Source organism: Narcine bancroftii, chromosome 9 (genome assembly GCF_036971445.1).
Source record: "Narcine bancroftii isolate sNarBan1 chromosome 9, sNarBan1.hap1, whole genome shotgun sequence".
In the NCBI taxonomy this organism is placed as follows: Eukaryota; Metazoa; Chordata; class Chondrichthyes; order Torpediniformes; family Narcinidae; genus Narcine; species Narcine bancroftii.
Window position 1 is genome coordinate 5,736,410 of NC_091477.1, and position 27,080 is coordinate 5,763,489.

Below are 27,080 nucleotides of genomic sequence, written 5' to 3' on the forward strand. Positions count from 1 at the left end.
CGCCATTGTTAATGGAGAAGGGTTCAGAGAGCTCATTGCTGTATCTGACCCGACGTTGTTGGTTTTCGTGCAGTTGGATAATCATGTTGAGGAACTTTGGGGGACATCCGATGCGCTCTAGTATTTGCCAAAGCCCTTTCCTGCTCACGGTGTCGAAGGTGTCCTCTAACCACTGAAGCACTAAACAACATGGGTGAAGGGTGAAGTGTTTAAAGGGAACCTGTGGTGGGACTTCATCACACAGAGAGTGGTGAGAGTGTGGAATGAGCTTCCAGATGAAGTGGTGAATGCGGGCTTGATATTGAAATTTAAGAAAAATTTGGACAGGTACATGGATGGGAGGGGCATGGAGAGATAAGGAATTTATTAAGTAAAGCACAAAAATCTGTAGACTCTGTGGCTGAAGTAAAATCACAAAGCTGGAGAAACTCAGCTAACCAAACAGCGCCCTTTATAAAGCAACGTTTCGGGCTTGAGCCCTTCATCAAGGTATAGAAAAATGTTGGCAGACATCTGAACAAAAGAATGGGGGGGGGGAGGAGGTGTGGTTGTAAAAGCAGGAGGTGATAAATGGAGAAGGGAGGAAGGGGACCGCAGCGATCAAGGGAGAGAGGGGTAGCTGGGTGAAGGGAGGGAGAAGGGATGGAAGAGAATGGGACAGGGGAAGGGAAGGGGGAAGGGGAAGAGGAGAGCTGGTTAGCAGAAACCAGAAATGTTGGATTGGAATTTATTAGACTTTTAATTTTAATTTAGACATACAGCACAGTAACAGGCCCTTTCAGCCAAAGAGACCGTGCTGCCCAATTACACCCAAAATATTAAGAAACTGGAGCCCCTGGGAAAAGCCACACAGACATGAGGAAAAGGTGTCCTTTCAGACAGTGCAGGATTCGGACCCTGGTCCAGATTGCTGGTGCTATAACAGTGCTGAGCTGACTACTATGCACCCTATGGGTGTAGGTCAGTTGGACTAGGCAGAATCGTAGTTTGGCGCAGGAGCTGGGACCAGGCTATCCACGGCGGGATGGCTCTGAGCGGCCAACCCCAGCTCCTATTTTCCTTGAGCCTTCGAGAAGAAAGCAAAGAGCGACTGGCATCTGTTTTGAACCATCAGACAATGTGCACGAGGGTGACGCATCTGTATATTTAAGAGGAGATTGGATAGATAGATGGATGGGAGGGGTGTAGAGGGGTATGGTCTAGATTCTAGTTGATGGGACTTGGTGGAGTAAATAGTTCGGCATGGATTAGATGGACCAAAGGGCCTGTTTCTGTGGTGTAGTGTTCTATGGTGCTATAGGACTCCTGACTCCTGATAATGTAGTTGACTCTCAAGAGGTGTCAGAAATTATGCAAAATGATACTCAGTTTAGGAGCAAATTTGGATGGGCATAAAATGCTTAGGTTTTCCTCTGATCTCTACAGAAGAATAAATGAAAAAAAAAATCACTCTTATGTGAGTTGAATTAGCGCTTGGAGCAGTCTGACTGATTAAATTCCCTGCTGAAGTATCCCCAACCTGACAGCCTCGGAAATCCAGCCGAAACTGAAAGTAAAGAACATGGTGGAAACCATCAACAGGTCAGTCAGCATCATTGCAGAGAGAAAGAGAGCTCTGGCTTCTGGTCAATGCATCCTGATTCCACTTGAAATCACTGAAGGTAAAAAAAAAAGACCTTGTCTGAACAAAGCCATTTGCGCTGAGTCTCTTTGTGGGTGGTTCCTGAACCCGACCCATAGGGAACACTAGAATATCTGTCTGCGTGATTGAAGTGTCTCTCTACTTTTGCCTGAAATGCAACTGTGAATATTTATTGATCTATTCTTTAATATTTCTTCTCTTTTCTTGTCTCCTGCGATATTGTAGTAATTAGATTTCAGATTTATTGTCAGAGTACATACATGACATCAAATGACATTCTTTTTATTGTGGGCGAGGCAGAATTACCACTTACTGGTTGTCAACAAAAAAAACTGTACACAGCGTATACATTGTGGTGAAACCATTATTGTACATATTTGTCATATGTAAATAAGATGGTCTTTCCTGGTTGATCTTGCTTTCACTGGCTGGCTTGTGACTCTTCCCCTTTCTTCCCCATTAAGCCTGTCATGCCACGAGCCTGTCCCCCGATCGAGTCTGGGTCAGTGTGAGTGATCAACACAGGGATGCCGTCCATCTCTTGTAAATAATTGCCTTCAGTTTCAGCAACTTTCAGTCTTTGTGTAATTGATCATGCATCGTACATGTAAACAAGTAAAGAACTGTTAATAGGTAGTGAATGTAAATAAACTGACTGTGCAATACAAAGAGAATGAAAAAAGTCAATAAAGTGCAGAAGTAGGAGTCCTTAAATGAGTCCCTGATTAAGTCTGATGGTACAAGACTTGTGGCACCTCCACCTCTTTCCTGATGGCAGCAGCAAGAACAGAGTGTGTGCTGGGTGGTGTGGGTCCTCCGATGACAGCGTAACCTATAGATGTTCTCGATAGTAGGGAAGGTTTTCCTGTGATGTCCTGGGCTTTGTCCATTACCTTTTGGCAGGTTTACGCTGAAGAATATTAGTATCCCCACACCAGCACACTTTCCACCACACTTATGTAAAAATTTTCTAGGGTTTCTGGTGTCATACCAAACCTTTGCAAACTCGTGAGGAAGTAGAGGCGCTGACATGCTTTCTTCACAATGGCATTGGTGTGTTGGGTCCAGGAAAGATCCTCCGAGATAGTCACTCCGAAGAACTTGAATTTGCTCCCCCTCTGGCTTTTCCTTTCTGAAGTCAACAGTCAGCTCCTTCGTTTTGTTGACATTGACTCCAAGGTTGTTGTTGCTGCACCATTCATAAACAACAAATTCATATACCACCATAGAATAAAATTATACTCTTGAAGTCAATTATCTTACGTACCCGTGTGATTGCAGCATGTAAATATTTCGATCAATCGCCCTTTACATTTAAATGTGCTGAATGCCTGCTAAAACAACTCTTTGTAACTATTATTTCTTATATTGATTTTGATATATGTACATAATGTATGTACTGTGTATTTTGTCTGTATGGGTGTTATGACTGTACACACGTTTTGCACTGTTCTGCACCATCGACCAGAGAACGCTGTTTCGTTGGGTTCTACTGGTACAATCGGATGCCAAATAAACTTGAACAGAACTGTATATGACAATGAATGCTCATCTCACCTCGTCTGCTCAGTACGTAGAAGATATTCTCCTTTATTTTTCTGCTTTCCGCTTTATTTGCTCTGCCTTAGTCAGACTCTGTTTTCCATTTGATTTCCTTCATCAAAAGAAATTTGCAAGAAATAAAATCAAAATCCCTTGCAAACTATCACATCAACAAAATCTGCTTAACTGGTGGCATTGTTGTTGCAGAAACTTGTCTGAACAGTGAACAGGACGAACGTCACAGAGAAAAATACTTGACAATAATCCCCAGATACGAGGGCAGGTGACAAAGTGGTCAATTTAAGACAGCTTGCCCTGAGCATTTTTTGATTTATGGGAAAAAAATTTATTGAGGTAAGTTAAAAGGAAGTGAAGTAATAAGGTTGAGAACAACTTTTTCATTTAGAGAGAAACAAGAAATGTAAGAGATCACATTCAACTCAATTAACTTAATCAATAAAATCCTCTGATACAAACAATTAGCCTATTAAGAACTGACATTTGTTTAGGGTTTTAAAATTAAGCAGGAAGGGAAAGGTAGAGGTGTACGATCCATGATCATTGGGGGATGAGAAGTGGAGAGGGTGGGCTAAGTTCTTGGGAGCCACTATCTTGGAGGATCTTTCCTAGACCCAACTCAACAATGAGATCATGAAGAAAGCACGTCAGCATCTCTGGTTTGTCAGGATTTTCAGGAGGTTTGGTATGACACCAGATACCCTGACAAATTTCTGCAGGTGTGAGGTGGAAAGTGTGCTGACTGACAGCATAATGGTCTGGTGTGGGGACACCAATACCCCAGGGCATAAAGTCCTCCAAAAGTTAGTGAACACAGCCCAAGACATCACAGGCAGGCAAAACCTTCCCCACTATCAAGAACATATACAGGGAACACTGCTGTCGGAGAGCAGCAGCAATCATGAAGGATCCACATCACCCAGCACACGCTCTGTTCTACGGGTCATAGCGGACATAACTGGATGTAGCGAGCGCAACAGCTTCTCGCACACAACACATGTATCTCGTGTCTCTTGTATACAAAACGATTGCGATGCCAGGCGTATAATAGAACAGTACATGTATAACCTATAATATATATGTCTTGATGGTCATAATAAATGCCTATGTTACTGGCTTATTTATGTACTGTTGTAGACTTCCTATCATTATTTTAACGTGAACTTTCCCTACTTACAAATAAGAGGTCTACCATATAACAGCGTACGCTTTGACTCGAAGGCAGCAGCATCCAATCTCGTGTATCGCACATCACTTTCTCTCTGCTTAATTTTCTTTTGAAAATATTACAGGTCAATACAAGTACTCTGCAGTATCCCAGAAAACTTTGCTAAGTATATAATATGGTATTTGCACAATGTCCAAATCACATACGGTCTTATTTCACAGAATATATCGTGGATGTTAAGTGACGCATGACTGTATATATGCATATGTATTGCTTTCCTGTATGTGTGTTATATCTGGTTGTGTGTTGGCATGTTTTTGCATCGAGGACCAGAGAACACTGTTTCGTCAGGTTGTACTTGTGCAATCGGATGATAATAAACTTGAACTTGAAAATTCAGAGGAGATTTGCAAGGCAGGTTATTTTTACATAGAGAATAGATGACTAGAGTGCACCTCTGGGGGAGACAGTAAACTTAGATATGAAAACAATGTTTCATGGGCAATTAGAAAGACACAGGCAGGGAATAGAGGGATACTGATCACGTACAGGCGCTGGGTAGGTCACGTCTCCAGAATGGAGGACCATCGCCTTCCCAAGATCGTGTTCTATGGCGAGCTCTCCACTGGCCACCGTGACAGAGGTGCACCAAAGAAAAGGTACAAGGACTGCCTAAAGAAATCTCTTGGTGCCTGCCACATTGACCACCGCCAGTGGGCTGATATCGCCTCAAACCGTGCATCTTGGCGCCTCACAGTTTGGCGGGCAGCAACCTCCTTTGAAGAAGACTGACAAAAGGCAAAGGAGGAAAAACCCAACACCCAACCCCAACCAACCAATTTTCCCCTGCAGCCACTGCAACTGTGTCTGCCTGTCCCGCATCGGACTTGTCAGCCACAAACGAGCCTGCAGCTGACGTGGACTTTTACCCCCTCCATAAATCTTCGTCCGCGAAGCCAAGCCAAAGACAGGCGGATGGGATTAACTTTGATCGGGATCATGGTGAACCTAAGGGCCTGTTCTTCTGCTGTGCTGTTTGATGTAACACCCCACGTACTTACGGGATGTGGGAAAAGACGAGCACCCTCGGGAAACCACAAACTCAGAGGGAAAATAGGAAGCTCCACACAGATAACATCAGAGGTCAGGATTTAACCTGCATTTTCAAAGCTCTGAGATGGCAGGTCTAACACTATGCTACCCTGGGCCAAGTCTGTACCCCACAAGAATCGGAATCTATCATTAGCTGCATGTGATGTGCTGTGAATCCCATAAAGTCAGGATTGTTAGAAATAGAAGTACCTTTAAAGAAATTGCTCGAGACAAAAATTGAGAACAAAGAACATTTATTTTACAACAATGCAAAGTTGGGTGCTTCCCCTTACCCTGGGAACTTTTATACAGTTGATTTCAGTATAGGAATACCCTCCCCCTTACATTCTTCTGCCTCCTGCTGGAGAGGTTTGGCATTAGGCAATCCTTCCTGCCTACGTGCAGTTTCAGTATACTTGGAGGACCAGGGGGTATCCTGTCGGTGTCCCTTCATGTTATTGTCCTTATTCACACCTTCCTGATTCTCGGGGCTACAGTCTCTTGGTATGCTCATCCTGTCTAGGGTTGGCTGGCTAATTTAATATGTATAAATCTGTGTAAGGTTAGCTAATTAGATATGTAGGACTTGGTACTTCTGTCCAGGGCTAGGAGACCCTTATCTGATCCAGACTACCTCAACTTCCTACATTCTATTGTTCCTTACCACTCCTTATCTTAGTCTTATGGTGGCTCTTGTCACAAAGACTAGAAGATTCTTATGTTAATCGTGCTGACTCTGCTTTCCTGCATCCTAATCCCCAAGCTCATCCTGTTTGTACTGGTTACAGCCATTAACTGATGTATGAATTTTAGTTTCCTTCATGTTCATAATTTTAGATCAGTTTTCCCATCTCTCACAGGATGTAATGCTGAGCCTTTATGCAGCATTGGTCAAACCACACATGGAGTATTGTGAGCAGTTTTGGGCCTCATATCTAAGAAAGGATGTGCTGGCATTGGAGAAAGTCCAGAGGAGGTTTAAAATAATAATTCTGAAGCTGAGAGGTTTAATATATGAGGAGCATTTGTTGGCTTTGGACTTGTACTCAATGGAGTAAAGAAGGATGAGGGGGAAAATATCCTTGATACCTTCTGAATATTGAAAAGGCTGGATCAATTGGACACGGAGAAGATGTTTCCAGTAGTGGGAGAATAGGGCAAAGCCTCCAAAGAGAAAAGCATATCCTTGAGAAAAGAAGAAACTTTTTCAGCAAGAGGGTGATGAATCTGTGGAATCCGTTGCAGCATACAGCTGTAGAGGCTGTCACTGGGTGTATATAAAGCAAAGGTTGATGGGTTCTTGATAAAATGTTGGGGAGAAGGCCGGAGAATGAGGTTGAGAAGAAAATATTCATTAGCATGCTTCAAATGGTGGAGCAGACTCGATGGGCTGAATGGCCTGATTCTGCTCCAATGCCCTTATGGTCTAATTAAACCTATTATGCCTTATGGCTTGCAGCAGGTTGAGCGAGTAGCAAGCAGCTTCTGTAGCTTTTTGATGGGCATTTCTATAATTATTGTAACAAATCTCTTCAGGGATTCGAGCAGAAGATTTGCCATGAGCTGAACGCCACCAGAAGCTTCCAATTCGTCTCCTGCATTTTGCCAGCATGCTCGCAGCAGACACCAATTGATATTTATCTTCACACACTTGAACTTAGACTCCTCTTGTCAGAAGAACCCGTAATCCCAGTGGCTTTGGCTAGCTCCAGCAAGGCTGCCTGCTGAGGTCGATTATGGGGCAGCTTACTGCACAGCGATACACCCCGAGGCTGGGAACAGACTGAATTTAAAAAAAACGGGAAGAGAAAGGCTTGCATTTATCCACTGCCTTTCCCGACCTCAGGATGACCCAAAGCACTTTGCACTCAGCATAAAGCAGTGCAAAATATAATACACACGCTTCAAAATCCCATGATCGAAAGTGCAAAAGCAGTAAAAGACCCAAAGGGGCTGCAGCTGCTGGAAACCTGAAGTAAAAACCAAAAATAGAACCAGGAGACTGCAAAAGCTAAACACAGTCTGCTGGAGGAAGTCAGCAGGCCAAGCAGCATCCGTGGGAGAAAAAGAATTGTCGATGCTTTTAGCTAGAATCCTTCTGCGGTGAAACCACTATTGTACATAACATGACTTTCCTGGTTGATCCTGCTCTCACTGGCTGGCTCGTGACTCCTTCCTTTTCTTCCCCCAAAAGGCTGTCATGCCACAAGCCTGCCCCCAGTTCGAGTCCAGGTCAGTGTGAGTGACCAACACAGGGATGCTACCCATCTCTTGAAAATTAAAGCCTTCAGTTTCGATTACTTCAGTCTTTGCGCAATTGATCGTGCAACACCTTCATGGAGAACCAATAATGAATCTTGATAAAGGGTCCCAACCCAGAACGATGACCTTTCTTTTCCTCCCGCTGACACTTCTCGACCCGTTGAGTTCTTCCAGTGTACGGTGTTCAGTTTAAAAAATATGAACAAACTGGGCACGCGCAGGTGATCTTGACAGAAAGAGAAACCGAGCGAATGTTTCAGATCGATGATCCTGTCGCAGAATGAGAAGGGAATAACAGAGTTCCAGAGATCTGGGCTCAGCAGCGGAAGATGTGAGTTCTAATCCTCTCATGTCAGTTGTGAAATTTGTAGTTGACCAAATAATCTGGAATTTCCACCATGGGCTGATTTAATTCCTTCTGTTCATTTAATGATAAGATGGATGCGCAGGATTCATTGTTTTTTAATGGTATTGTTTGAGGGATCAAATTTGGTACAGAAATTGAGGATGAATACCTGTGGAGCAATTATTACCATGAGACACCTAATGGTTATAAGGGACTGGACGTGCTTTTTTAAATGAGCTGGGTGGAACAGCTACTCTCTCAAATCTCGTGATCCAGGTTCAATCTGACAGCGCGGTTAGCAAAGGGATTAACGCAATACTATTATAGTGGGCAGCAAACCCAGGTTTGAATCTGGTGCTGTCTGTAAGGAGTTTGTATGTTCTTTCTGTATGTGGGCAGATCTGGGTGATCTGGTTTCCTTCCTCCCTCCAAAACGTATGGTTTTGGAGGTTAATTAGCAAGTAAGTGTGTGACTTGGTTTTAAAATGGCCGGAAAAATCTCTTCTGCTGTGCTATAAATAAATAACATTTTGAAAATTTAAAGTAATCCATGTGGAGATTGCATGTTCTCCCTGTGACCATGTGGGTTTGCTCCGGGTGTCCAAGATTCCTCCCACACCCCCAAAAAACTTTAGATTCGATGCTTAATCAGCAACTGACCGTATTCTAGTGGTGCTGACAGGTGGTAGTGCTTGGAGAAAGCTGTTGGGAATGAGAAGAGAATAAAATGGGATGAGCATCGGATTAGTCAAATCGATGTTTGAGTTTTTGCACAATCTCAGTGGGCTGAAGGGCCTGCTTTCCTGCTGTGTGACTAACTCCAAGGATATTGCTGTGCTTAATTTTGTTTTCATGTCTGTGATGTAACGATTGAGTCTACATCAATCTAAGGGAGGATGTTCAAGATGTGCCAGCATTTAGTAGTGGCATTACAATATTTAATATCAGCACCACTTTGGCTTGGTGGAGGGTGAATGTCAAGCCAGGTCTTGGAAATAATAACCGTTGCCTGCACTTCTTCAGAAACCTCAGGAAATTTGGCATCCCACCAACATCTTTCAACATCTTCTACAGACGTACAACTGAAAGCATTCGCTCAGGACACATCACTGTGTGGTTCGGGAACTGCTCTGCTCAAGACCTCAAGAAAGTCCATAGGAGTTTCGGGAGCCCTGGGTGCCGCAAAGGATACATTGCTGCATCCTCGATATGGATGGCAATATTTCAATATAAGTGTGTTGCTGACTTGCATTTAATATTTTGAATTTATTTCATTTTCTTTTGATGTACATGGTGTTATTAAAGACTGGGAAGAAAAAGATCCCAAGAAACTATGGAGAGTTCTAAATGCAGCTCAGTCAAGTGCACAATCCCACCCCCCACCCCCAATCCCATCCTGATCCAACTCTCTTTGTCCCTGTCCCATTTGGATGGGACTATGAGATCACACAAGCTCATGACTGTGAGATCACACAACACTAGTTTAAGGATAATTTCTTTTCTGCTATTATCAGAATTTTTAGAATTTAGAATTTGGCCATACAGCACAGTAACAGGCCTTTCCAGCCCATGAGCCTGTGCCACCCAATTACACCCAATTGGCCTACAACCCTCATAATTTTTAAAAGGGTGAAAATTTCCTCTGGGAGCCCCCAGAGGAAACCCACGCAGACATGGGGAGAACACAGAAATTCCTTATAGAAAGCACAGGATTTGAAACCCTGTCCTCATCGCTGGTGCTGTAACAGCATTGTGCTAACCGCTACGCCAACGATGATGCCCGACTCCTGAACGAACCTCATAAACAGTGTCACAGTTAACACGGTGGTCAGCGCCACACTATCACAGTATCAGTGACCAGGGTTCGAATCTGTAAGGAGTTTGTGCATTCTCCCCCTGTCTGCGTGGGTTTCCTCTGGCTGCACTGGTTTCCTCCCACCCATCAAAACATTCGGGGTGGTGGGTCAATTGGGTGCAAGTGGATGCCATGGGCTTGAGGGCCAGAAGGGCCTGTTGCCTTGTGCATATCTAAATTTAATAATAAAATCCTTTGTTCCAACCCAACTGATCTCCCTGTGACTGCAGTTTTGTATCTGTGTCTTGTACTATGTATGAAATATCTACCTTGTCTGCTTGCAAACTCGATCACTGTATCTTGGTACTCACTTCAACTTGAACATGGATTACCCTCTTCTGATGTAGCATTGAGAGGTTTATTGTAAAATGTGATAGAGGAAAATGGGTGAGAATCTTGAAACTGACTGATGTGCGAAGAATAATCTATTGGGTGAGGTTGAAGAGAAAATAACTTAACATTTTATGCAGAATTAGAGGAAAGATTCAAGGTTGATTGAAAATCATAAAAATACTCCAGGTGCTGAAAATCGGAATCAAAAACTGAAAATTGCAGAACAACTCAGCAGGTTAGGCTGAGTTGAAAAGAGAAAGAGTTAACATTTCAAGGCTGATCAGAGTTTCTCTTTCCACTAATGCTCACTGAGTTATGACCGATTATTGGAGAGAGATCATCAGATTCTAGTCACCTGACAGAAACCATCAATGTTTGCAGCTTCTGTGCCTTGGGCACAAAGTTTCTTTAAAAAAATGATTTGCCATTTTTTAAACATGCTCAGTATCTCTGTAATCTCTAGCTCTATAATCCATTGAGATTTCTGTGTTTGTCAAACGATGATACCCTGAAAGCTCCAGGTTGTATTTCAATCACTGCTCTTTAGTCATTCCTTCAGCTGTGCAGACTGTAATGACCCCACCTATCCCTGTACACCTCATATCCAAAACCACTCCTTAAATCTGTATTTATAGCCAAACTTTCAGTGCATCTACTCATTGTACTCATGTATAAATTAAAATTTTGAATGGTGGGAGGAAACTGGAGCTTACACAGACACAGGGAGAATGTACAAACTCCTAACAGACAGCACAGGATTCAAACCCTTATCCTGATCACTGGCACTGTAGAACTTTGTGCTAACCGCTACGCCAACCATAATGAACTCTTAAGTTGTATCGTATAACATACACCATGTCGTATATAATTTTGGATTGCCTGCACTGGTATTTATTTGATTGACAGTTACCTGAATATGGATGTTGACAACAATGAAGGTTCTCTAGACAGGCAAGCTATTGTTGAATGGAGACATTGGACATCAGAGACACCTGTCTTTGAGAACTTTTGCAATTTAATATTCTCCACCTTCTCCAAATGTTAATATACTGAGGGAACAACTCAAATTGTCATTGTCAGAATTGAACAGAGCTCTCTCCTATGTGACAACATTGTGATCATCTCTGTGCGAACATAGAACACTACAGCACAGAAACAGGCTCTTGAGCCATCTAGTCCATGCTGAACTATTATTCTGCCCTGTCCCATTGACCTGCGCCCAGAACATATGTGGAATCAACAAGCTCCTCGCCGACAGAACCAGACGTCAAGGTTGAACTGAGCACTGCATTCAAAAGCCCTACCATCTGTGCCTCCTCACTACTCAGCCACAGTAGCTGGAAAACTGCAATCATATGGGGCAGTGTGGTTAGCACAGTGCTGTTACAGCACCAACAATCAGAACTTGGGTTCAAATCCTGTGCTGTCTGTAAGGAGTTTGTATGTTCTTCGTGTCTGCATGGGTTTTCCCCGGGGGCTCTGGTTTCTTCCCACCCTTCAAAATGCACCAGGAGTGTAGGTCAATCGGGTGCAATTGGGTGGCAGGGGCTTGTGAGCAAGTAGGGTCTGTTACCGTGCTAAATGTTTAAATTTCAATCTAAAATAAAAGTCTTATTTTCTTTTCACCTCACTTGAAATAAATATCTTATTTTTTATGTAGTCGGTAGGAGAGAAGGTCGGAAGACACCAAAACATGACTGCTCCAAAGGGAAAGGGGCTCATTAACCTTGATCAGAATTCTAGGGGGAGCAAAGCCGAATAAAAAAAGGTTGAGGATGGCTGGTCTAACTGAGGAATTATCTTTCTGAAAAGATACATCGAGAGATTTCAAAATTGTTCCATGTACTCTTGGGAGTGAGATTCTTGGGAAAGACTTCTGAGAAACCATTTTCTTTATCACTCCCCGATTAGGCATGATTGAGAAGGGAACAAAGGAATTATATCTGAATTTAATTATGTGCATCACAGTTTAGTCATCATGAAATTGCAGCCAAGTTTCATGTATATGATGAATTAACATGCACTTATTACAGGTTTGACTGCAGGAATAAAATGAGGTAGAGATAATCATATAACCATATAACAATTACAGCACAGGAGCAGGCCATCTCGGCCCTTCTAGTCTGCATCGAACCAAGTACTCTCCTCTAGTTCCACCTACCTTTTCTTTGGGTTGGCTTCGCGGACGAAGATTTATGGAGGGGGTAAAAAGTCCACGTCAGCTGCAGGCTCGTTTGTGGCTGACAAGTCCGATGCGGGACAGGCAGACACGGTTGCAGCGGTTGCAGGGGAAAATTGGTTGGTTGGGGTTGGGTGTTGGGTTTTTCCTCCTTTGCCTTTTGTCAGTGAGGTGGGCTCTGCGGTCTTCTTCAAAGGAGGTTGCTGCCCGCCAAACTGTGAGGCGCCAAGATGCACAGTTTGAGGCATTATCAGCCCACTGGTGGTGGTCAATGTGGCAGGCACCAAGAGATTTCTTTAGGCAGTCCTTGTACCTTTTCTTTGGTGCACCTCTGTCACGGTGGCCAGTGGAGAGCTCGCCATATAACACGATCTTGGGAAGGCGATGGTCCTCCATTCTGGAGACGTGACCCATCCAGCGCAGCTGGATCTTCAGCAGCGTGGACTCGATGCTGTCGACCTCTGCCATCTCGAGTACTTCGACGTTAGGGATGAAAGCGCTCCAATGGATGTTGAGGATGGAGCGGAGACAACGCTGGTGGAAGCGTTCTAGGAGCCGTAGGTGGTGCCGGTAGAGGACCCATGATTCGGAGCCGAACAGGAGTGTGGGTATGACAACGGCTCTGTATACGCTTATCTTTGTGAGGTTTTTCAGTTGGTTGTTTTTCCAGACTCTTTTGTGTAGTCTTCCAAAGACGCTATTTGCCTTGGCGAGTCTGTTGTCTATCTCATTGTCGATCCTTGCATCTGATGATCAGATTCCACCTACCTGAACCCTGCCCATAACCCTCCATTCCCCTCCCATCCATATACCTATCCAATTTTTCCTTAAATGTCAAAAAGGACCCTGCCACCACTACTTCTCCCAGAATCTCATGCCACCTCTCTCTAAGTGAAGAAGTTCTCCCTCATGTTACTTCTAAACTTTAATCCCTTAACTCTTAATTCATGAGCTCTTGTTTCAATCTCTCCTACCCTCGAGGGAAAAAAGCCCATCCACATCAACTCTATCTATCCCCCTCATAAATACCTCTATCAAATCCCCCCTCAACCTTCTATGCTCCAAGGAATAAAGACCTAATCTGCTCAATCTTTCTTTGTAACTTAAATTCTGAAACCCAGGTAACATTTTGGTACATCTTCTCGGCACTCTCTCTACCTTGTTGATATCCTTCCTATAATTCGGTCAGATGATTAAACAGAAACATACAAGTCACCTTCCACCATCCTGATAATTAATAGATTTATTAACTAATCATTTCAATCAATCTTTATTAATTCATTCAAATCAGAGCGAGACATGGGTCGAGAAAAAAACTCAAATGTTTGCGATCTTTTGGAAATATTAAGGTAAAAGATGAGGCTGTAAGTCATGCATTAAAGTTTAAGTCAGTCGCAGATATATTTGCATCACTGGAATGTAAATGCACTTGATCTCAAATCTCTTCAAGCCAGTTATGCTGAACTTCCATCTACTAAGCACAATCTATGATATATTCTAAATATCAAAGCCATATTTTCTGTTGGCAACTTGTTGCCATTATGTGTTTCATGGTGTTCACATTTCCAATGGAAATAGCCTACGTAACCATCGCACTGTAGTTAGACTCACTATCCAATGTGGTCTTGAGTCTTCTCAACTGTCAGATCGGGCTTTTTAAATGAAAATTGTGCTCTCCTACTTCCAAAGGTTTTACAATTTAATATCAGAATCTGAGATTAAAGTCCATAAATGTATGAAATGACAGAGTGCAGAGAGACTTAAAATGGGAACTACATTACATTTAATTTTTGGTTGACTTGATCAAATTACTCCTCCCTCCACATGCTTTGAAATCTCACTCACTTTGAAAACTTCATAGCGTTAATATCTTGTCTTCTTCAGAAGCGAGTTGTGGAAAAGAATATCCAGAGAAATCTGTCCACACCACTTAGAATCCATACGAAACATTTAAGGATTTAAAGGCAGCATTTCAAAGTGCAACATTTAAGCTGTCACAATGACATCAACAGAAATCCATCCAATTGTGTTAGAAGATTTAATTACCTGACACGTGAGGAAAATGTGTTGTTCATGTTCATGTTGGTGGACTAATTTTAAAAATGGATGCAGCTCCCCCTAATGGATTGTGTCTGCATTGAAAATGAATGTGAAAGTTGAATAGGAATGTTCACACAATTACTGAAGTTCCAGTTTGGTTCCTTCTTCCTTTCTGGAATAATGCGGTTTGATTTTCTACTGTCTAACCTAGGGAAACCAAGTCAAGTCAAGACTATTGACATCAGATTGCACAAGTACAACCTGACGAAAGAGCGTATTCTGGACCTCGGTGCAAAACATACAGACACCCATCCAGATGTAACACACATAGACAAGCAATACACGTGCAGGATGAGTATCTGTAGATACAAATAAATAAATAGTGTTTCATAAATATGAGAGTCTGGGATGGTCAGTGTGAGCCGTTTCTTTGGTTGTTCAGTATTCTCTCTGCTTGTGGAAAGAGGCTGTTCATCAGCCTGGTGGTGTTGGCTCTTGATACTCCTCTATCTCTTTCCCAATTGGGAGCAGCTGAAAGGTGTCATGTGCAGCGTGGAAGGGGTCCTCATTGATTTTCCAGATAATGATTCCTGTGGATTGTGTTCATGGGGAGGAGGGAGATTCCAGGGATTCTCTCTGCCACACCTGGTCCTGTGGATGGACCTCCAATCCATTTCTCTGCAGCGACGTACCACACTATGATGCTGTTGGCCAGGACGCTCTTGATAGAGCTCCTGTAGAAAGTTGACATGATGGTGGCCGGTGGCCTTGCCCAGTTCTCAGGAAATGTAGTCGCTGTTGCACCTTCCTGACCAGTGAGGAGATGTTGACAGATCCCTAATTAACTGAACTCCAAGGAACTTGGTGCTCTCCAGTCTCTCCACCACAGAGTTTGTGTAGTGGAGGGTAGTTGGTCCTGGTCTTCCTGAAGTCCACGATCATCTTCTTCGTCTTGTCCACATTGAGACCCAGGTTGTTATTCTTGCACCATTTCATGAGACTTTCTACTCAGATTTTCCAACTGGATTCCATTGAAGTTTGGAGCTGACAGCAAGTGTGTCCATTGTTACACTGCTCTTTCCTTCAATTCTGTGTGTCTGTATGGCTCGACAGTTCCCATTCATTTTTCCAATATTATGTTTTTATTGCTATCTATTTCTTTGAGCTCCTTATGCACTATGGATGTGTGGCTCCCCGCTATTTCTGGATGTCAACGAGAAGACTGCAGATGCTGGGGAACTAGTGCATTACACAAGAAGTACTGAAGGAACATATCAGGTCACGCCATATCCCTGGAAAGCAATGGGCAGTTGATGTTTAGGGGTGTAAACCCTCCTTGAAGTTTGCCAAAAATCAAGCCGACTCCTGAATAAGTTCCCCCAGAACTTTATTTACTCCCCTATGCCTGAGAGGAGTGAAACACAAAAGTCTGGAGATGCTGTGATTGTTGTAAAAACACAGAAATGCTGGTAAAACTCAACAAGTCTCATAGAGGCAGCCTGGGCACCCACCAGCCAGATGTCATGAACATCAACTTCTCTAGTTTCGGTTAGCCCCGCGGTCTCACCCCCTTCCCTTATCCCTTTACCTCCTTTCCTCTAGCTCTGCCTCTCCAAATTAAAATGAAGCAGTGCCTTAACCTGAACCATTTGCTCCATTTCCCTCTGTGGACGGTGCTTCACCTGCTGAGTCTCTACAGCAGTTTATGATTTTATTGCACCCTACCCTGGCTTCACCAACTGGTACAGATGTGAGGCCCAATCACTGAGTTTGGTGAAGAATGCAATGATGCCCTTTTCTTTTCAGGTCCTTAGTTTACTGTTTCTTTTTAGCATTTTCTTTGAATGGCACTGCCATTGTGATTTCTTTTCATTATATAGGACTTTATAGGGGTCGTGTGCCCTATGATGAGTGGGATCAAGATAAGATTTTGGAATGCATTCGTTATGGTGGATGGGGAGGGGGCAGTGTTGGGACAAATACGCACTTTGGGTATGCATATGGACATGAATGGCTTTGTTTATTGGATTTTGTAAGTCTGTGAAAATTAAAATAAAATATTCCAAAAAAAAGAATGCACTGATACGCAAGATTTGTTGAGTCAAGAATGGCTGATGTCCAACTCTTTCCCCATGCAGCTATGGCCAATTGGTCACCATGATTTGGCCCAGTTTGGTCTCGGTGATGACGGCTTCTGGCCTCCATCTTGACAATGTCATACAGGGGCGCAATTGAGAGTGTTTAGTCTAGCTCCATTGTGTGGGACTTTGCTGCAAAGCATCGGACCAGAAGTCAATACAGAGGATCATAAACACGGCCGAGGAGATCATTTGGTTCTCCCTTTTCTCTATTGATATCTATCAAGAGTGTTACTTAAATAGGGCTCAAATAATTATAGAAGACGCCTTCCATCCAGCACACACTACCTTTGACCCAGTACCATCAAGGAGGTAGAGGAGCATCAAAATCAGGAACTGCAGGGCTGGTAAATAGCTTCTTCCCATCAATTGTGAGGTTGATGGACAGTATCCTGTAACCGAGTAAATTGTCCCAAAATATTTGAGGGTGGCACAAGTGGCATAACAGTTAACGGCAGCGATCGGGAATGGGGTTTGAATCCCACACTGCGTGTAAGGAGTTTGCACGTTTTCCCCAGGGGATCCGGTTTACTTCCACCATTCAAAACGTACATGGGAATAGGTGTAAATTAGGTAGCACCAACTCATGTGCCGAAATAGCCTGTTGTTGCTGCATATCTAAATTTAAAATATTCAAATATATTTCAAATTAGATCATATGTGTGTGTGTGGGTGTGTGTGTGTGTGTGTGTGTGTGTGTGAGAGAGAGAGAGAGAGAGAGAGATATTATTACATACTGTGCATTGAGTGTTTGCACCATGGTCTGGAGACAATCTGTTTCCTTGGGTTTTATATGTACAGTCAGATGCTAATGAACTTCAACTTTAAAGGTCAGGTACTCTGCCACCAAGGAGGGAAAACTCCTTTTAATGTCTAATTATAACGAAGAAGATAACATCTAACCCCCGCCCTCCAAAAACAGAGGGACCCTGAAGTCTTGATGCTGCCTACCATCCTGGGAAAAGCAAAAGAAATCGTGTGCGGAACTGTAGAACAGATTGCCTAATAGCATTACATATTTCTCCTTGTCTCATTTCTGGAAGGGGCCATTACAATTCATCCTTGGTTTAACTTTTTAAATTAGATTAAGGCAATTTTACGGTGTGGCGTCCATGGTCAGGAGGTCGGATGAACACAGGATCTGAATGGCTGAATGGGATTTTTCACTGAGAGGGACAGTGAGATAGCTTTTTAACAATTTTATTCTTTGCATGCTTGTTTGTTCATACAGCAAATCTGACATTTGATTCCTGACCCTGGGGTGACAGATTTGAGATCTAACTCTTTATATTAAATGAATAATCTAAATCTAGGCACGTGCTTATTGTCAATTATCCAGATTTTCATTGCTCAGCACTCTGTATTGCTAGACCAATTGTGTGAAATGAGGCTATAAAGGCTTATATCAAGGATGCTGAGCATTGCGAATGATTGTTTAGGGCTATTGGTGGAGCGTTGTGGGAAAGTGCAATGTCAGCACGAGACTGTTGACAGCGAGGCAAAGTCTACTAAAACGTAGTGGGGGTAGTGGGGGCAGGCAAGGTTTAAAAACAACAGCTATCAGGGTCTTGAACCGCCCCTTGGAATGCTAAACATGGGCAATATGTGGATCCGTGGTGTAACATCGCTTATATTTGTACTAAGTGAATATCGAGGTGGCACAGTTAGTACTGTGATTAGCACAATGCTATTATGGCACCAGTGACCCCGGGTTTCAATCCAGCACTGTGTTTAAGGAGTTTGTACATACACCCCGTGACCTGCGTGGGTTTTCCCCGGGGGTTCCGGTTTCCTACCACCCTTAAAATGTATGGGTTAATTATGTGTGATTGGGTGGCACGGGTTTAAATGGCTGGAATCATCTTCTCCTGTGTGTTAAATAATTGTTTTAAAATTATATATTTTTCTAATTATTGTCTCTTTTTAACTCATTTAAGCGTACAATTAACAAAGTACCAGTTCAGCTGCAATGAGAAAGAATTTCAGTGCATATCTACAATTCATATAGCAATAAATATTATTGTTATCATTAAAAAGTTGAAGGTTCTGAATGCAGTCAAGATCCAGACAGATAGTCAGTGCATTGAGTGAACTGTGTGATCAGAGTTCAAGTTTATGTACATGTACAATCAGACAAAAAGCTTTTTCTCAGGTCCACAGTGTACATGCGCATAGGTGCACAGGCGCGCGTACACACACACACACACACACACACACACACAATGCACAATAATCAAATATGTACATATATATAGCATAAAATAAATATTTACAAAGACTTCAGAATAATTTACTAATTTCATTGATAAGAGACCCAACATCGCAACTTGGTTACAAATTGTCCTTCTTTGTGGATTGTCACCTTGTCGTGGTAGAGAAGCTTGTGTGAGCCTGGGATCCTGAGAGCGATGCTTCTGGTAGGGCCACCCATAGTGGTCAGGTTGAGAGTGAGGTCCCTCACAAAGAACAATATAATCAAGTCCTCAACAGTGGAATAGGTGGATTCTGAACTCAACGGCTGTGATGACAGATGAAGGCTTCAACAAATCCCTGAGCTCCAATCAACATGATTTCCTTGTCATTAGAATTAGTTGGTTCATTTGTGAAGTATCGTGTGCTTCTTGGTGTGCAACATTAAGTACATGTTAAACAAATACCCACACAGGCATCTTCGCTCAGTGGGCCAATCTTCGGAAATGGAAAGAGAGGCAGTAACGGCCAAAGCCAAATCATCTGCCATCTGGAACAACCTGTCCTGAATGCGGAAGAACTTTCAAAGCCAAGATTCGACTCATAAGCCACCTGAGAGCCGATAAATAGATCAACAGAGAGAAGTCCATCATCCTCGACCAGGAGGGATAGACACCACGGCAATAATTTGCCAGCATTCAGACATGGCATTTACCTCTTGATTACATTAGCCATCGCCTTCCCAAGATCGTGTTATATGGCGAGCTCTCCACTGGCCACCGTGACAGAGGTGCACCAAAGAAAAGGTACAAGGACTGCCTAAAGAAATCTCTTGGTGCCTGCCACATTGACCACCGCCAGTGGGCTGATAACGCCTCAAACCGTGCATCTTGGCGCCTCACAGTTTGGCGGGCAGCAACCTCCTCTGAAGAAGACCGCAGAGCCCACCTCACTGACAAAAGGCAAAGGAGGAAAAACCCAACAACCAACCCCAACCAACCAATTTTCCCTTGCAACTGCTGCAATCGTGTCTGCCTGTCCCGCATTGGACTTGTCAGCCACAAACGAGCCTGCAGCTGACGTGGACTTTTTACCCCCTCCATAAATCTTCGTCCGCGAAGCCAAGCCAAAGAAAGAAACATTAGCCCTCCCTCAAGGTTACAAAAGCTCATCTGTCATTATATTCAGGAAGAGCGAGGGAATTCACCCTTCTCATGAGAAAATGTGGCGATTATTCAGAATATCTGGAAAGAGGAGGTGACCTTTCAGATCGATGGCTTTTCATCAAAACCATGCAAATGTGAGAAATTGCCAGAAAAGGAACTCAAATAGTTGCAAATAGTTGCAAATAAAAATGGAAAGTGTTGGCAATGGACAGCAGGAAGGGCAGCATCTGTGGAAAGAGAAACATTCAGTGTTTAACCTAGAACATTGGAAAATAGGCAAGTCTTAACAGCAGGGATTAGAGGGTTAGAGAGAACAGAAGGAATATCGTCATAGTCATCTAAAAGAGAAAGGAAATTTTTGCCCATCACCCGCATGCTAACTAAGTTAGCATCTGGGCTGGTCCATTTTCCTTGCATTTGGCCCATGTCTTTCTAAGCACCTGTGCTGAGGAGAATAGATTCGATGGGTTCAAAGAGTAGGAAGTCCTGGACATGTGTCAGTAGAAAATTATGATCTTTATTTACACGTAAGGAAATTCGCAACAGACAACTCACACACATGGACAAAGCCACTACATTCAAATCATACACATTAGACACTGATAATTAAACATTAAACATTAAAACATTACAGTGCTGTACAGGGCCTTCATCCCTCCATGTTGTGCCAAACCATATAAAAGTGTTAAACCCTCCCTACCCTATAACCCTCTACTTTCCTTTCGTCCATGTGCCTATCTAATAGTCTTTTAAAGCCCCCTAATGGTTCTGCTTCTGCCACCACTTCTGGCAAGGCACCTTACAATTGACTCTCCAGCATTGCCCATGGCTTGCAATCTGGAGTGGAGGTGGGGTTCGTTCTCAAAGCAAACGGCTGCAGACGGCTGGAGGGGCCGGCTCAGGTATGCTCAAATGAGGCAAGGTGTTCAAGAGAGCCAGTCGTAAGATGTGCCCTAATCTGTGGGGCTAACCTTGATTGACATGGGGAAATGGCTTCTGCCCTGCTTGGTCAGATGACCCTCCAGAAGCAAGTACATGGTCTAGCCTTTGTTCGGAGCAGTTTCCTGTCTGATCTGTTGGATAATCCTCCAGATAACAGTTCCTCCCATCCATATCCCTCTCCAAATATCATTTGAACATCAAATCCCACTTCTATAGTTTCCTCTGGTTTTTTATTCCTGTTGTGGACAACGTTGGAGTTCTATACTTGCTCCTAGGGTGCTTTTAAAAATCTCCCCTCACACCTTAAATCATCAACTCAAATAAAAGGCCTCTGAGCATTCAGATTACAGACATTCTATCCATTCCCAATCAAGTAAGATTGGTCATAAGTTTTATCTACTTGCACTCCTTTATGCCATAGAAGGCTATACAGCCCATCATGTTGATGTTGGTTCTCAGAGCAATTGCATTGACCCCACTGTCTCACCCATTTCCCTCTACCCCATTAACTCATTAATCACTCTGTGGTGGTGTGAATGCTCAACCAGCTCTACCAGGTACCGTTAGTGACATTAGTGCCAGACAGGTAGTATGATAAGTAATCTTGAGATGATTTAAAGCCTAGGTACATGCTGACAGCCCCAACGGTCACCTTGTGAAATATAACAGTGCAGTAATATTTTACAGGGTAGCCATAGGCTGACCAGATCGGCTGTCAGCACATGGCCAGTGGAGCTATCAGCACGTAATTGGGCTTTAAATCATCTCAAGATTATTTATAATACATAATACAATGTCTTCTTTTTTTTACTTTGGCTTGGCTTCGCGGACGAAGATTTGTGGAGGGGTGATGTCCACGTCAGCTGCAGGCTCGTTTATGGCTGACAAGTCCGATGCGGGACAGGCAGACACGGTTGCAGCGGTTGCAAGGGAAAATAGGTTGGTTGGGGTTGAGTGTTGGGTTTTCCCTCCTTTGTCTTTTGTCAGTGAGGTGGGCTCTGTGGTCTTCTTCAAAGGAGGTTGCTGCCCGCCGAACTGTGAGGTGCCAAGATGCATGGTTTGAGGCGATATCAGCCCACTGGCGGTGGTCAATGTGGCAGACACCAAGAGATTTCTTTAGGCAGTCCTTGTACCTCTTCTTTGGTGCACCACTGTCTCGGTGGCCAGTGGAGAGCTCGCCATATGACACAATCTTGGGAAGGCGATGGTCCTCCATTCTGGAGACGTGACCTACCCAGCGCAGTTGAATCTTCAGCAGCGTGGATTCGATGCTGTCGGCCTCTACCATCTCGAGTACTTTGATGTTGGAGATGAAGTTGCTCCAATGAATGTTGAGGATGGAGCAGAGACAACGCTGGTGGAAGCGTTCTAGGAGCCGTAGGTGATGCCGGTAGAGGACCCATGATTCAGCCTGAAGAAAACTGAGGTCCTCCATCAGCCAGTTCCCCACCATGACTACCAGTCCCCACACATCTCTATTGGGCACACAAAACTCAAAACGGTCAACCAGTTTACCTATCTCGGCTGCATCATTTCATCGGATGCAAGGATCGACAATGAGATAGACAACAGACTCGCCAAGGCAAATAGCGCCTTTGGAAGACTACACAAAAGAGTCTGGAAAAACAACCAACTGAAAAACCTCACAAAGATTGGCATATACAGAGCCGTTGTCATACCCATAATACAATGTAATGTTATGTAAATAGTTATTATACTCTGTTTATGGAATAATGACAAACTGGTCTGTGGGTTTGTCCTAATAAAGAGTTTGAAGCCCCTTGCAGTAGGTTTTCCTACAGTCTTTTACACATTGAGCGTGCATGTGCTTTATTCCCGCTTCAATTTCACTGCCCTGCTGGAGGTGGGACCCTCCTAAGATCCAAGAGACCCAGATGAACTGGATAAATCATGGTCCAGTGTGAATGGCTGACTGGGCATGGCATGACTGATAAGTTTACCCAGTTCCTAGGAGGGTTGGCAGTGTGAAAGGGCCTTTGAGACAACACCACAGTCATGTCTCAATGCTCTGAATAATCCATGGGCATTCAAATTGCAGCAATGAAGCGACAACAGACACTGAACTAATTTCCAACTCAATAATCCATTTCATCTTGCAAAAAGATTGAATGGTTTTCAAACAAAAACAACCATTATCAATGTAAGTGAAGTGGATATTGTCAGCATACTGGATTTGGAAAGAAATAAGCCAGTCACAATGATTTAGCTGAATTTCAAGGAGCAGAATTAAAAGTGAATTATTCATGCCCTGAGATGGATGTGCCAGATTTTTTCCCCTCAAATTGCAGTCAAATCCAATCACAAATTTCACAAAACCACAAGATTACTTTATTTTAATAACTCAGAATGGTAACTAGTCTAACCTACGTTGGCTCTGATGGAGTTACTAACAGCCAAAGTGACTGAAACATGAACATCTGCAGATGCTGTGATTGCAGTAAAAGCGCAAAAATGTTGGAGGAACTCGCAGCGTCCATAGGAGGTAAAGATCTATTACTGACATTTTGGGCCTAAGTCAAGGTATGAGTAAAAAAAATCTCCCGAATAAAAAGGCTGAGGGAGAAGGGTTGAAAAGGCAGGGGGAGGAGAATAAACCAAAAGACAAAAGAGGACAATTGGACATGAATAGGAGGACAGGAGAGAGGGAAGGTGAGAATTGGTCAGGGGGGAGGGTGGTTCTGTGAATGCAGAGCTGCAGGAAAGCAGACAGAGGGAAAGGGGAAGAATGAGAGAGAGCTAGAGGAATAAAGATAGGGGGAGGGGAGAGATGGGGCTGGGGTGTTAACAGAAACTGGAGAAGTTGGCTCATGCCATTCGGATGGAGGGAGCCCAGACGGAATGTGAGTCATTGGCCCTCCAATTTGCGGGCGGCCTCAGTCTGGTAGTAAAATGAATTTCACCATTTGGAGACCAGGGCCAAGTGGAGGATAACAAATATTATGGATGGAATGATCAGAAGTCAGAATGGTTATCACTGAAGGAATCCATTCATCTCTGGCAGCTCTTACAAGAAGTATCTTGTTAGTCCATTTCCAACCTTGTTCCTGCTGAGCAAATGCTATTCCTTCCCAAGTGCCAAACCCATTTGAAAGCTCTAACTAGTTCTGTATACCTCTGCTCAATCCACTGCCCTCTGTGTAATAAAGGTTGCTGTTAAATCACTCCCTTCTCATCTTAAGCCTATATCCTCGAGCCACCAATCCCCCTACTCTAGTCAAAAGACTCCTTGGATTCATCTGATTTTGTACACCTCCATGAGATCACCCTTCATCCTTCTGCCTCCAAAGAAATATAATAAAATCCATGTAATCTGGAATTCAAGCAACCGGCAAACAAAAAATCATGGAAAATAAATAGGCAGAAAATACAGAAGTTTAAAATTGGCGGCCCCTAACGTTTAGTTCACAAATCATGCAATGCTATCTGAAGCAACCAGCAAATTAATTTAACCAGCATCTACCAATCTCTATAGGTACCAGATACTGTATGACCTAACCTGCTCAATCTCTCCATATAGGCTCAGCCCCAGAGTCCTTCTGTTTCTCCCACTGGTGCCACTCAACCCACAGATTGTTTTGTTTTGTGTTCGTGCAGCATACTTGTGGGTTCAAGTTCCGCTCTCGAACTGGAGCACAGAGAGTGCCAGACTGTGTGAGTGATACACCATTCCTTTTCCCTCTGTTTGAGTTACTAATTCCCAGCTTGTGACTGTTGGTTCACCACCCTCCCCCCCCCCCCCCCCAACCCCGTGTGAATGGGAATGTGGAGAGACTAAAATTGGCTTAGTGTCCCATGATTAAAAATAGGTGGTTGATGGTTGGCATGGAGTCATTGGGCCAAAAAGCCTGTTTCTGTTGCATCTTTACGTAGCTTCTTGGAATATCTGTGCAGAGTACAGTTGTCAAGGTACCAAATTTAGGTAGAGACAGAAAAAAAAGAAATCGAAACAGAGACAGATGGAGAGAGTCAGTGAGAGAGAGAGAGAGAGAGAGAGAAACTAAATGGGGTGATACCTTAAATTTTAAAATGTAATATAACTGAGGGTTTAAACACCCACAGACTGAAGTTAAGATGATAGATACACTATCAATAATGTCGGAAGACTGGAGTTACTTGACAAGAGGCTTTTATTACCATAAGACTGGACCGATTCCAGGATTCATACTGAGGAAGGGGCTCGGGCATAATCACTTTTATTCCAGGGGGAGGAGTTACAGGGAGGAAGTGGGCCAGCCATACACAGAGATACAGTGCCAATGGCAGACCAGCATCACAGTGGTATCATCGCAATGATGTTCCTGAAATTCCTTTGGACATTGATGGAGAAATGTAGGAGATATGCAGTGAGATTGGGGCAGAGAATCAAAGTGCCAGGTGCTTGGAAGCTCAGATGACACAAAGATTGGAGGTATCGTGGATAGAGAGGAAGTCTCTCAAAGCCTGCAGTGGGATCTGGACCAGATGGAAAAACGAGCTGCAAAATAGCAGACAGAATTAAATGCAAACAAGTGTGAGGTGTTGGATTTTGCGAGATCAAAGCAGCGTAGGACTTGTAAATGGCAGGGAACTGTGGAGTTTGGCAGAACAGAGTGATCTGGGAATACAGATACATAATTCCTTGACAGGGATGTCAAAGGTAGTCAGGGTCATAAAGAGAGATTTTGGCGCATTGGCCTTCATAAATCAATTTGAGTACAGCATTTGGATTGTTATGTTGCTGTGTGAGACATTGATGAGGCCAAATTTGAAGTATCATGTGCAGTTTCGGTCACCTATCTACAGGAAAGATATCAATAAGATTGAAAGAGAGGAGAGAAAATTTGCAGGTCATTGCTGGGACTTGAGGAGCTGAGTTATAGGGAAAGGTTGGTTAGGTTATGACTTAATGCCCTGGAGTGCTGGAGAATGATAAAGGTAAACTAAGTTATGAGGAGTATTGACAGGGTAAATTCAAATAGGATTTTTCCACTGAATTTCGGTGAGACAAGAAGTAGAGGACATGAGTTAAGGGTGAAAGGCGAAAGGTGAACCTCTTCATGCAGTGAGTGGTGAGAGTGTGGAACCAGCTGATGTGGTGAAAGTGGGTTCAATTTAGATCAGTGGTTCTCCATATTTTTTTCCCCACTCACATACCACTTGAAGTAATCCCTGACTAACCACAGAGCACCTATGACATAGGATACCATAGGTGCTCTGTGGTTAGTCAGGGATTACTTCAGGTATGTAAGGGGGGAGGGATAAAGGTCGAGAACCATTGATTTAGACATTTAAGTAAAAGTTTGATAGGTACATGGAGGGGGGGGTGGGTAGGGTAAGGAGGGTAATAGTTCAGGGAAAGGTCAGAGGGACTAGTCAGAATAATAGTTTGGCACAGATTAGATGGGCAGATGGGCCTGTTTCTGTGCTGTAGCATTCTATAGTTCATACTAGAGATGCAGATCAAAAGCACACTATTAGTTGTGTGAGATTCTGGCACATTCATTATTTGTAAAAGGTGTAATATGAACACAAATCTTCAATTTGCTTTGCTTGTTAATTGTTTTGTGTTAGCAATAAACTTTAAGCTCTGTGTCTAAGCTCCCCAGAGTAAAATTGTAGCCAGCAAACTTCCACACATCTCTCTGCTGGAGCAATTTAACCACTGGCTCATGTAAAAACTGTAAAATTGCAGTGGTGAAGAAATCACAGTTAAACTTTTAATTGAACTCCTTTCTGCATTTGCCGCAGATTAAAAATAACCCCAATAAAGTAGTAATTAATTTTCTATAATGACTTTTTAAGGGAGGAGAGAACAGTAATTTTAAATTATTTTTTTTCAATTAACTTTATGCCTCCAAGAAATTATTTTTAATAAAAAGTCGCAATTTGTAGAATGCAAGAGAATGGCTCTGTCTGACATGGAACACAGAACAGTACATCATAGGAGCAGGCCATTCAGCCCATATAGTCTGTACTGACCATGATTCCAATGTTAACTCATCCCATCTGCCTTAAAATGGTCTATATTGCTCTATTCCCTGCCTTTTCACAACCCTATCCAAATGCCTCATAAACGTCACTATCGTATGTGATTCCAACACTTCTCCTGATATGGAGATCTCAGCAGTTACATCAAAAAAATCCTCATTTGTTTCCTTGAAGTTTTT

General features: G+C 43.2%; 1 long non-coding RNA gene across 2 annotated transcripts in view; it reads right to left on the minus strand.

Moving 5' to 3' along the window:
• The window catches only part of LOC138743159 (uncharacterized), a 116,807-nt gene that overhangs the window by 73,841 nt on the left and 15,886 nt on the right, over positions 1-27,080 (minus strand). For both annotated transcript variants that reach the window (XR_011344673.1, XR_011344674.1), the window contains one exon: positions 3,200-3,296. This is a non-coding gene — a long non-coding RNA (uncharacterized lncRNA). The remainder of the gene's footprint in view (positions 1-3,199; positions 3,297-27,080) is intronic.